The following is a 9,092-nucleotide window of genomic DNA, read 5'->3' on the forward strand; positions in this document are numbered from 1 at the left end:
AAAGAGAATGGACCCCCTTTCAACAAGTCCAACGTACCCCCAGAGGTAGATGGATGGTAGGGAAGGGGAGGTCACTTCCAGATCCAGCAGCCTCACCCTACTCCATTTGTCCTAGGCTCCCTACCAAGCCCAGGGAGGGGACCCTTCACATCCCTTCCCTTCCCATAAGTGCAGCCCACAGTTCTCTGGGCCCAGGGAGGGAAAGCCTGTGATAGGGCGTGGGGGGTATGGAAAAGAAGGAAGGGAGGAAGTGTGTACAGCTAGGGGGGCAGCCCTCTGGCATCCTGGGGGAGTCTTCCTCCTTAATTGCTTGAGTTCTACAGCTGTTATCACTAACAAGAAATTAAAAAGCACCCTGCCCCCTGCCCCTGCCCCCGCAGCTCCCAAGTGCTCTCTCAGCAGGGAGCCCTGTCGGAGGGTGCTGCGGAGACTCAGGGACGCCTTGGGCTGACTGCTCCCAGCCCCCAAGGGAGGAGGCTCTGGGGATGGGGGAGTGGAAGTGGGCTCCAGGCCCCCGCATCTCCACTCCTTGTGCTACCGTCAGGGCCTGGGTTTCTGGACAGCCCTGCTTTTATATATCCTGCCTCGTGATCCCCACAGCTCTTCTGGGACTCATCAGACCTCAGGCCCAGGTTTGGGATTTGAGAAATAAGATTGCTGGGTCTGCAGATTGAAGATCTACACTCAGCTGCTGGAGACCCAATGAGCTATTCTATAAAATGGTGAGAAATGAAGATGAGGAAATGGGCCAGAAGCCACAGCTGGAAGGATCTCAGTTATCCTAGTGAAGAGCTGCCTGGCTTCCTTGTGGTCCTCAGCTCTAGTGAGCCTCTGCCTAGCAGCTCCAGGGCAGTCTGTGTGATCAGGCCCTGCCTGCCTCTTCAGCCCCTTCTCCTCTCCCTCCTGTGAGAATTCAAGGGTAGACACTAACTCTGCTCTCAAAATGGACTTCAAGCACCTGCAGATTTCAGACCAGCAGCCTAGCTCTTCCCCATCACCCTCCTTCCCCAAGGACCACTAAATTTTCACAAGCAAAACACAGTAAGCTCACATCGTTCATGGACATATCACACACAGTTTTGACCAAGCATGGTCAAATCAGTCAGTCAAATGAAATTTCAAAAACAAACATTTTCGATTCCCGCGCATGCGTTCCACAGTTCAGTTGACACGGAGAAGCTCTCAGTCAGTCCTACGTGATTGTCAGTTGTGTTGAAATCCTCCTATGATCTGAGCGTTTCCCTGCCCTTAATTTGTGAAAGTCGGCCTCCCTGAAAGCAAACGATGCTCCTAAAGCAAGGTCAAAGTGTATGTGCTTAATTGAAGTGAGAGAGTGAAACTTTGAGATTGGTTGGAAGGTGGCATTTCCTTAGCAGAAGTTAGACCCAAGCATCTGAAGTATGGCACTGAACTCTGCATTCTGAGCATGCGTGGTTTTTCCTCAACCGTGGTCTCGTTGGAACCAGATACCCTCGGATACCAAAGGTCTGCTGTACTGTGTTCTAACATTTTCCTGTCCCATTTTTCACCAGAGACACACACACACACACACACACACACACACATATAGAGTTCTATACAGTATAGTGGTTTATGTTGTCATATACCCAGATAAGGGACAATTGCTCCCTAGCTCTTTCACTTTAAGTTACATCCCTGTAGTGAACGCCTTGGCACACACAGTGGAGGGAAAGACGTTCCTGCATCTATTTGCTACCGTTCTTGCAAAGTTGTGTAGAGACTATGCGAGTGAGATTAATAACACGCAATTTCATTTTGAAATTAATCCTAGCTTCATGGAAGCTTGTTTCCTTCACAGATTTTTCTCCAATGATAGATACCGGTCCTGCAACCATGCAGATCTTTTAGAGTTCTCTGAAGTTTTTAGTGTTAAAATAGGGCTTTCCACAGCCCAGATGCCCCACAACTGACGAATGGATTAAGAAAATGTGGTATTTATACACAATGGAATTTTATTCAGCCATAAACAAGAATGAAATTTTGTTGTTTGCAGGTAAATGGATGCAACTGGAGAACATCATCTTAAGTGAAGTCAGCCAGGTTCAGAAGGCCAAAGGCCACATGTTTTCCCTCATATGCGGAATATAGAACCAATACATATATGAACAATACCATGACCACAGGTCACAACAGAGGAGATCACTAATGGGAGAGGGAGGGTAAAAGAAGGAAGTTAAGAAGGTGAATGTGGTTGATATGCTTTCTATACAAGCATGAATATAGAATTTTTAAACCTGTTGAAATGACCATAAGAATGGGACTTAGGTAGAAAGGAGAAAAATAGAGGGGGTGAACTAGTTTGGATTATATACATGGAAATGTCACAATAAAACTCCTTGTATAGCTATCTTACACAGACAAAAATGTCTTTTTCCAAAAACGAAGACCAGAAAGATAAAACTGGAGGCTGGCACCATGGGAGGGGAGGATGTGGGGAGAGGGTGGAGGAGGTGAATGTGGTAGAAATACTACATACTCATGTATGAAAATGGAAAGTGAGACCTGCTGAAATTGTTCCAGGAATGGGGAGAGGGGGACAAAGGAGAATGCTGGAGGGGGTGATTCAACTATGATATATTCTAAGAACTTTGGTAAATGTCACAATGCACCCCCAGTACAACAATAATTTTTAAAACTTTAAAAAGTAGGGTTTTTCAGCTCAAAATAGTTGGGAATCTATACATGAAGACAACCAACAGTTGTGGCACACACAAAGACCCCAAATCACATAATTCCATCCTGGCAAGTATTATGTAGGCCCATTTTTACATAAGTCAGAATCACTTCAGATCAGAGGGTAAATGAAGCAGGTATCTGCTTGGCAGTGATGTGAACAGAGAGAAGAGCTTGGAGACCTTCCTGGAGAGGGTGTCAGCAACTCTGGCTGCCTGTGAACAAGGGTTACTTCAGAGTGAAGGAGCCTGACCCACGTGCTTACATCCATCAGCCAGGCACTCACAGAGGCTGCTGGAAAGTCTGACTCAGGCTGAGTTTACATAAGTCAGCCTTATGTAAGTGTGTACCTACAAAGTTTAGGGAAGGTACAAGAAGAAATGTAAATAGCGCAATTATGGGTGTGAGTTTAATTTGGGGTATCTGATATTACAAGACTGCTTTATAAAATAGTTTAACCGTACTCAAAATTAAGCTTAGACAGAATGCCTGGGGGTGCCCAGCCCTGTGTAGGGGTTGTCAGATAATTAAGAGATATTATGAGCCATCCTCTGCCTTAATGAAGCTCCAAACCAAGCTGTGGAAAGGAAGTCAGGATCCATCCAAGCAGGCCACCTTGACTCCCTCTTAACACCTCTCTCTCCCCTCCATTGCCCCCTAGCCAAACCTCGCCTCATTCTGTGCTCACTTATCCCCACCAAGCAGTACTCTACTTCTTAGATGGGCGTTCCTTCACACTGTCATTCGTAAAGGAACACACAGTACCTTGGTCACAGTTATGACCAAGTCAAAAGCCAATCCCTTTGTGTCCCCCTCCCATAGCTCCCTTCTTTGCCTACCCAATATCTCTGGAAGGACTTAAGTGTTTCTGATCTGTCCCCAGTCTTCCTGCCCACACAGTCAACGGGCACTTGGGGAGGGGGATGGGCCACCACCATCTGCATGTTCTCAGCAATCAGTCCTCCCCCATGGCCTCTCTGAGCTGGGAAGGGGTGACTGCTGAGTCAGGGTATTCCTCACATTCCCTCCCTTCTTCCCTGCCGGCCCAAATGCCACAAGCCCTGCCTGAGTGACAGCCCTCAGATGAGTGGCTGCTCCCCCCACTCTGACCCCAGCCCAAGAGTAGTGCTCCTCCTTCAGCAGCAGGGAGGGCTGCAGGAAGGAGGTCAGGCTCACTGTCCTTTGGGGCCCTCCGGGTGCCACACTGGCCCTGTGCCCCATCTCCCCCAAACTACCTCAGTCACAGATCCTGCAGCCACTGATCCTTGGGTTCAATCCCCAGTACCAGAATAAAAAAAGAAAGAGAGAGCCCCAGTCTAGAGGGAAAGCCTGTCCTGTACTGACAAGGGAGACCCCCAAAGAAGGGTAGACAAGAGGAGGAAGAGGTTACTCTCTCTCTCTCACTAACAGAAACTCATACATAAAGTAGACACAGACTCAATTTAAGGGCAAAGCTACGAGTGGGCCCGAAGTGGGGGAAAAGCATAGATACAGCACTGGTCCAAATCAGAAAGAAATGCTTCCTGGAGGAAAGCTACGGAAACAGAGAACCTTTCTGGAGGCTCAGGACTAAGCAAGGAGGGTAAGACAGGAGGGAGGTCCCAGGATGGAAGCAAGACCTGCCTCACACAGAGCCCTGGGCTAAGAGCAGGAGGGCCAGGGTCCCTTCCTGGCTGTGATGTTGCCGCCCCAGAGTGGCAGTGGCCGAGGTCTGCCCCTCTCAAGCCACAGACCCCTCTTCAGCACAATACAGGGCCTGTCCTCCCAACAGGGTGTGTGACCTGTGCAGTTGAACAAAGTCCCTGACCAGAAGGGTTCCCGCACTTGGTTTATGCTGCTGAACAAAGGACCCACGTTTTCATTTTCACCAGGCCACACGATCCAGAACTTGTCCTTCCCCAGCTCGGAAGGTCCGTCTCCCTCTCTGTATCTTTTGTCTGGAGGAGCCTGCATGGGGAGAAAAGCAGGACGGCTGCTGGAGGGCCCGGGCTCCCCATCCCCCGGGCTCTCCACATTGCTGGAGGCTGCGTGCAGGAAGGAGGCTGCTCTCCCGGATGGACGGAGATCGCAGGGCGGTGACTGACCGGAGCCCTGACTCCCAGCGCATGCAGGTCCCCAGGCCTGACCCTTGGCAGCCTGCAGCAGCCCTCTCAGCCCACAATGGCCTCATCCCTTGGAGAGCCCAGCAGGATCATTTCACAACCATGTGTGCTCGATGGAGCCTGTTCTTGGAAAGCTGGGGACGGGACAGCTCAGCCCTGGGTGTTGGAGAGGCCTTGGCCCCTGGGGGTCTGCACTTGAACAATAAACAAGCATGGGCCTTCCTGGTAGGAGGGAGTGAGGACAGGGCTAGCCAACACTCTGAAACTGAGCCAACCACACAGCAGCACCGGTCAGTGCCCCCCGGAGGAGGTTGGGACTGAAGTGAGAGGAATGTGCCCAGCAGGCCGAGAGGGCTCTGAGGGCAGGACCAACCCAGTACCATCACAGTGCCTGGCTCCCCAATAACACGCCTCACAGGTTTGGGAATTAAAGTCAGGACGACTCGGGGTGTGGAAGACTACTTGCTTAGCAAATGCAAGGCCCTGAGTTCAAACCAACTCCATGACCGCCAAAAATCAATAAATAAAATCAAATCAGGGATGCAGTAGACCTCTTTTTAAAGAAAATGGCTCTGCATAACACAGGATTGGGGGTGCCATATGGGAACAACCTCTACAAAGGCCTAGCAAGCACATGGGAAATGAAGGTCCCCTCCCCTAGGGTGGGTGACCCTGAGGGTGGTGAGGGGGGGGAGGAGTTGTCGCCTCTTCAGACTGCTCCATGGAAAGAAGCCCCTGATAGAGGATCAGGGTCAATCCCCCTTTGATGTGCCAGTTCCAATAGCTGAGCCTGGATGCTTCTAACAGACAGGGCCAGGCTGGGGCCAGGTGGGGGATGCTGGAGGAGGGGACTCAGCACAGTGACTGTCACTGTGCAGGTGCTCACAGATGTCTTAATGAATTGATTGATGGGTAGATTAATGAGTCAGGGGCTTGGCTTTCCTGGGAAACTGGCAAATACAGCCTTCCTTCTGATGCCTCCAAGGGTCCTAAAGACCCTTGGGGTAGGCTGCCTCCTCCAAGCTGTCTCCTTGGCTTTCCTGGATCCTCTATTTCTAGCCCCCTATATTCTCAAAGACCTTAGGATAACACAAGACTAGAGAACATGAGGATTTTTGCACACTTAAAAAAATTCATGTACATATAATAATAGCAAAAGCAATACTTAACATTTAATGGATATTTACTGTGAGCCAGGAACTGTGCAGATTGCTTTGCGTGTCTGATGACACAAACCTTGCTAGAACTCTTCTAAGTAAACACTGTTTGATGCAGAAAAAATGTGTTCAAGAGAAATGTTGATAGAAATGTTTTTAACTTTATTTTGATTCTCTGACACACATTTTTCACATCTCTGAAATCAGGATGTGCTTTGCAATCAGTTACAAGGAGGCACTGTGTCATAGTTTAATTAGTAGTGTTTCTGCTTCTTAGTAGTACATCATTGAATTGTGTGTTCCCACACAGTGGACATATACATTGGTTTATGTAAATGGCCACCTGCCCCTTTCCACCGATGGTAGATGATACACGGAGCATATTTCTCTGATTCCAAGTGTGTTTGGGGGGCACAGAGCCTGAATGGAGCCATCAGCCTTGGAGCTGTTTAGGAACAAGGCTGTCTTTCCTTCCCAGAGCTCCAACAGCCCACAGCCCCACACCCCCAGCTAGGGAGGCCTGGTAGATGGGGGTGTGGGGTTGGGCATAGTAAACCTTGGGTCTCCCAGCCAAGTTCTTTTCATGCAGCACAGACGCAGAGCTGCTCTCCGCTTCCTCCTCAGGAGGAATGGAGGTGAAAGGGAAGGAACAGGATTGCTCCATACTTCTCCAGGAACCTTGGGCCAATGGAAGCAAGCAGGCAGAAAGCCCCAGGTCATCCAGCCCAGCAGCCAGTTGCAAAGGTTAGCATGCTGGCCCTTGCCTCCTCCAGCACTCGCTAGTCTTACCTCAAAGTGTGCTCCCTTTGGCCTTTCCCTCTGCCCTCATGCTGATAAGAGGGGAAGCAGAGGCAAGAGAGGAAATGACCAGCTCTATTAGAAAGTTGAGAAACTGAAGCCTCTGGAGCCCCTGGGTCCTCTGTGCCCCATCCCAGCAGTGGTGCCTAAGCTGGGTGCCTGTGCCTGCCCTCTACACAGCCCTCAGCAGGGGATCTCCAGGGTGGCAAGGGGCAAGAGGAAGGGAGAAGTGTCCCTTGCCAGGGACTCTCCCACTTGATCAGAACATGGCCACCACCTCCTCCTCTTTCCCCTCTTTTCCCAGGACTCCTCCTGTCAAAGGCCTGTCTTCTCCCTCCTGTACTTCCCAGAACATGTGTCCTGGGGTCTCAGTGGCTCACAGATGCCCACTGACCACCACATCAAGTGTGTAAGCTCAGCACGCTTGGGAGTGGAGGAGAGACAGAAAGACCATCGTGGTCCCCTCCCAGCCAGACCTGGGGGTGGAGGCCTCTGTGTCTACAGTGGGGGCTAGAGGATTAGGGTCTTTAATGAGGACCAGGACTTAAGGGGTTAGGGAAGGAAGCTTTCATCCTGGCCTGGGTGGGGGAGGGGAGGCTGGGCCTGGCTTCTCAAGCCCAGTCTTTCAGCCCCTCTTCCTCACTGCCCTGCCTTTGGAGGCCCACTGATGGATCCTGTGGGAAGCCAAAATAATGGCTGCCCTTCCCCCGATGGTTTACCAGGATGGTAACCAGGGCCTGCCAGAGCCTCACTCTCAGAGTCCCCACCAGCTGTAGGCCTGGAGAAGCAGTCTGTCCCTCCATCCTGTCTTTATCACATAGCACTGTAGGTGAATTTGAGAAGGTGCCTTGCCACAGGGAGCCAGGAATAGGCCAAGAATCCACTTGGGTCTGCCATTTCCCAGCCTTGTGCAACCAGCCCAGAAACATGGTAGGTACTAACTCACAGAATTCCCTAGATGAACAACTGAAGCCCAGAGATGCCTGGGTGTCACTCCCAGAGAATCTGGCTCTAGAACTTGGAGACATCTAGTTCAGTTACCCCAAAAGGTTGCAACTGGATATGAGTCTGAACCCTGAGGCTGGGACTGAGTGAATGTCTACAGGTGCTGAGAACTGACCCAGGAGTAGGGGGCATCCCCATTCTGCCAGGCATATCCTAGTCCCACCTGAAAGACCCAGGGCAGGCAAGAGACCGGGCACACCTGTGTTCTCTCTGCTCACTGCTTACAAAATGCCTGTGCAACCCTGCCCCACTGGCCAGGTGGGACACTGTAAGGAGAGCTGCCCTCGGCTGATCTGCTGAGCCCTGCACTACTAGGCCTCGTCTCCTCTACTGTATTCCAGCCCACTCCAGAGAGATGTAGGGAGACACCAGGTGACTCCAGAAGCCCAGAATCATTTTGTAAACACTCACCTAGGCACAACACCAAGTGATGAGGCCATACCTTGTCACCTTCCTGTCTCCAGCCCCCAGAACAGAATCTAATTATCAAAAACCCTAAATAATTGTTGAATGAATGACTGAGAGACACAAAAATCAATGAGGCATGGACCTGTCCCCAAGAGAGGACCATGCTATGAGATAGTCAAGTGTGTAGACACCAGTTATAACCCAAGGCACACAGGATACAGGAGCTCAATGAAGGGAGAGATGGGTTCCAACCCAGGACTGCAGAAAGCTTCATGGAGGAGGCAGCTAGTAAGCTATGTAACACTTAATAAGCAATGGTTATAGTGTGTGACTATTGGATACTATGTGTCTGACATACTCCTTAGTGCTTTTCATGTATTAACACACTCCTTAGATTACCACCAGAGAGAGATACCATCAACACACCCATTTTACAGATGAGTAAACTGAAACTCAGACAAAGTCACTTGCCCCAAATCACACAGCTATACTAAATGAGTAGAGTCATCATTTGAGTCCAATTCTGGCACCAAGGTAGTAATGGGAGGGGCCTATACAAGGAACAGCAAAAGGTACAATGAGAGGCCAAACGGGGAGGTTGCAAACTGGCACCCTGTGAACCACATCCGGTCCTCAGACGTGTTCTGTCTGGCCCACCCGCAGAGCTGCACAGTCCTTGAAGAAGGCACAGCCCTTTCCCAGCCAGAAGGTAAACAATGGTGGTGGGGGGGGAGGACTTCAGAGCCTTGAATTCCAGAAATGCACAACCATTGAGAAGCTGAGCGGCTCACCTCCCCCACCCCCAACCCACTTCCCTTGTCCCCAGTTACCTGTCTGGCCCCTGTAGACATTTAAGTGTGAGGACCTGGACTGGAGCCCAGGACACTGGAGGAGTGGCAGCAGGTAACCATAGGAAGTTACCCTGAGG

This window comes from Castor canadensis, chromosome 8, assembly GCF_047511655.1.
Source record: "Castor canadensis chromosome 8, mCasCan1.hap1v2, whole genome shotgun sequence".
Taxonomy (NCBI): domain Eukaryota; kingdom Metazoa; phylum Chordata; class Mammalia; order Rodentia; family Castoridae; genus Castor; species Castor canadensis.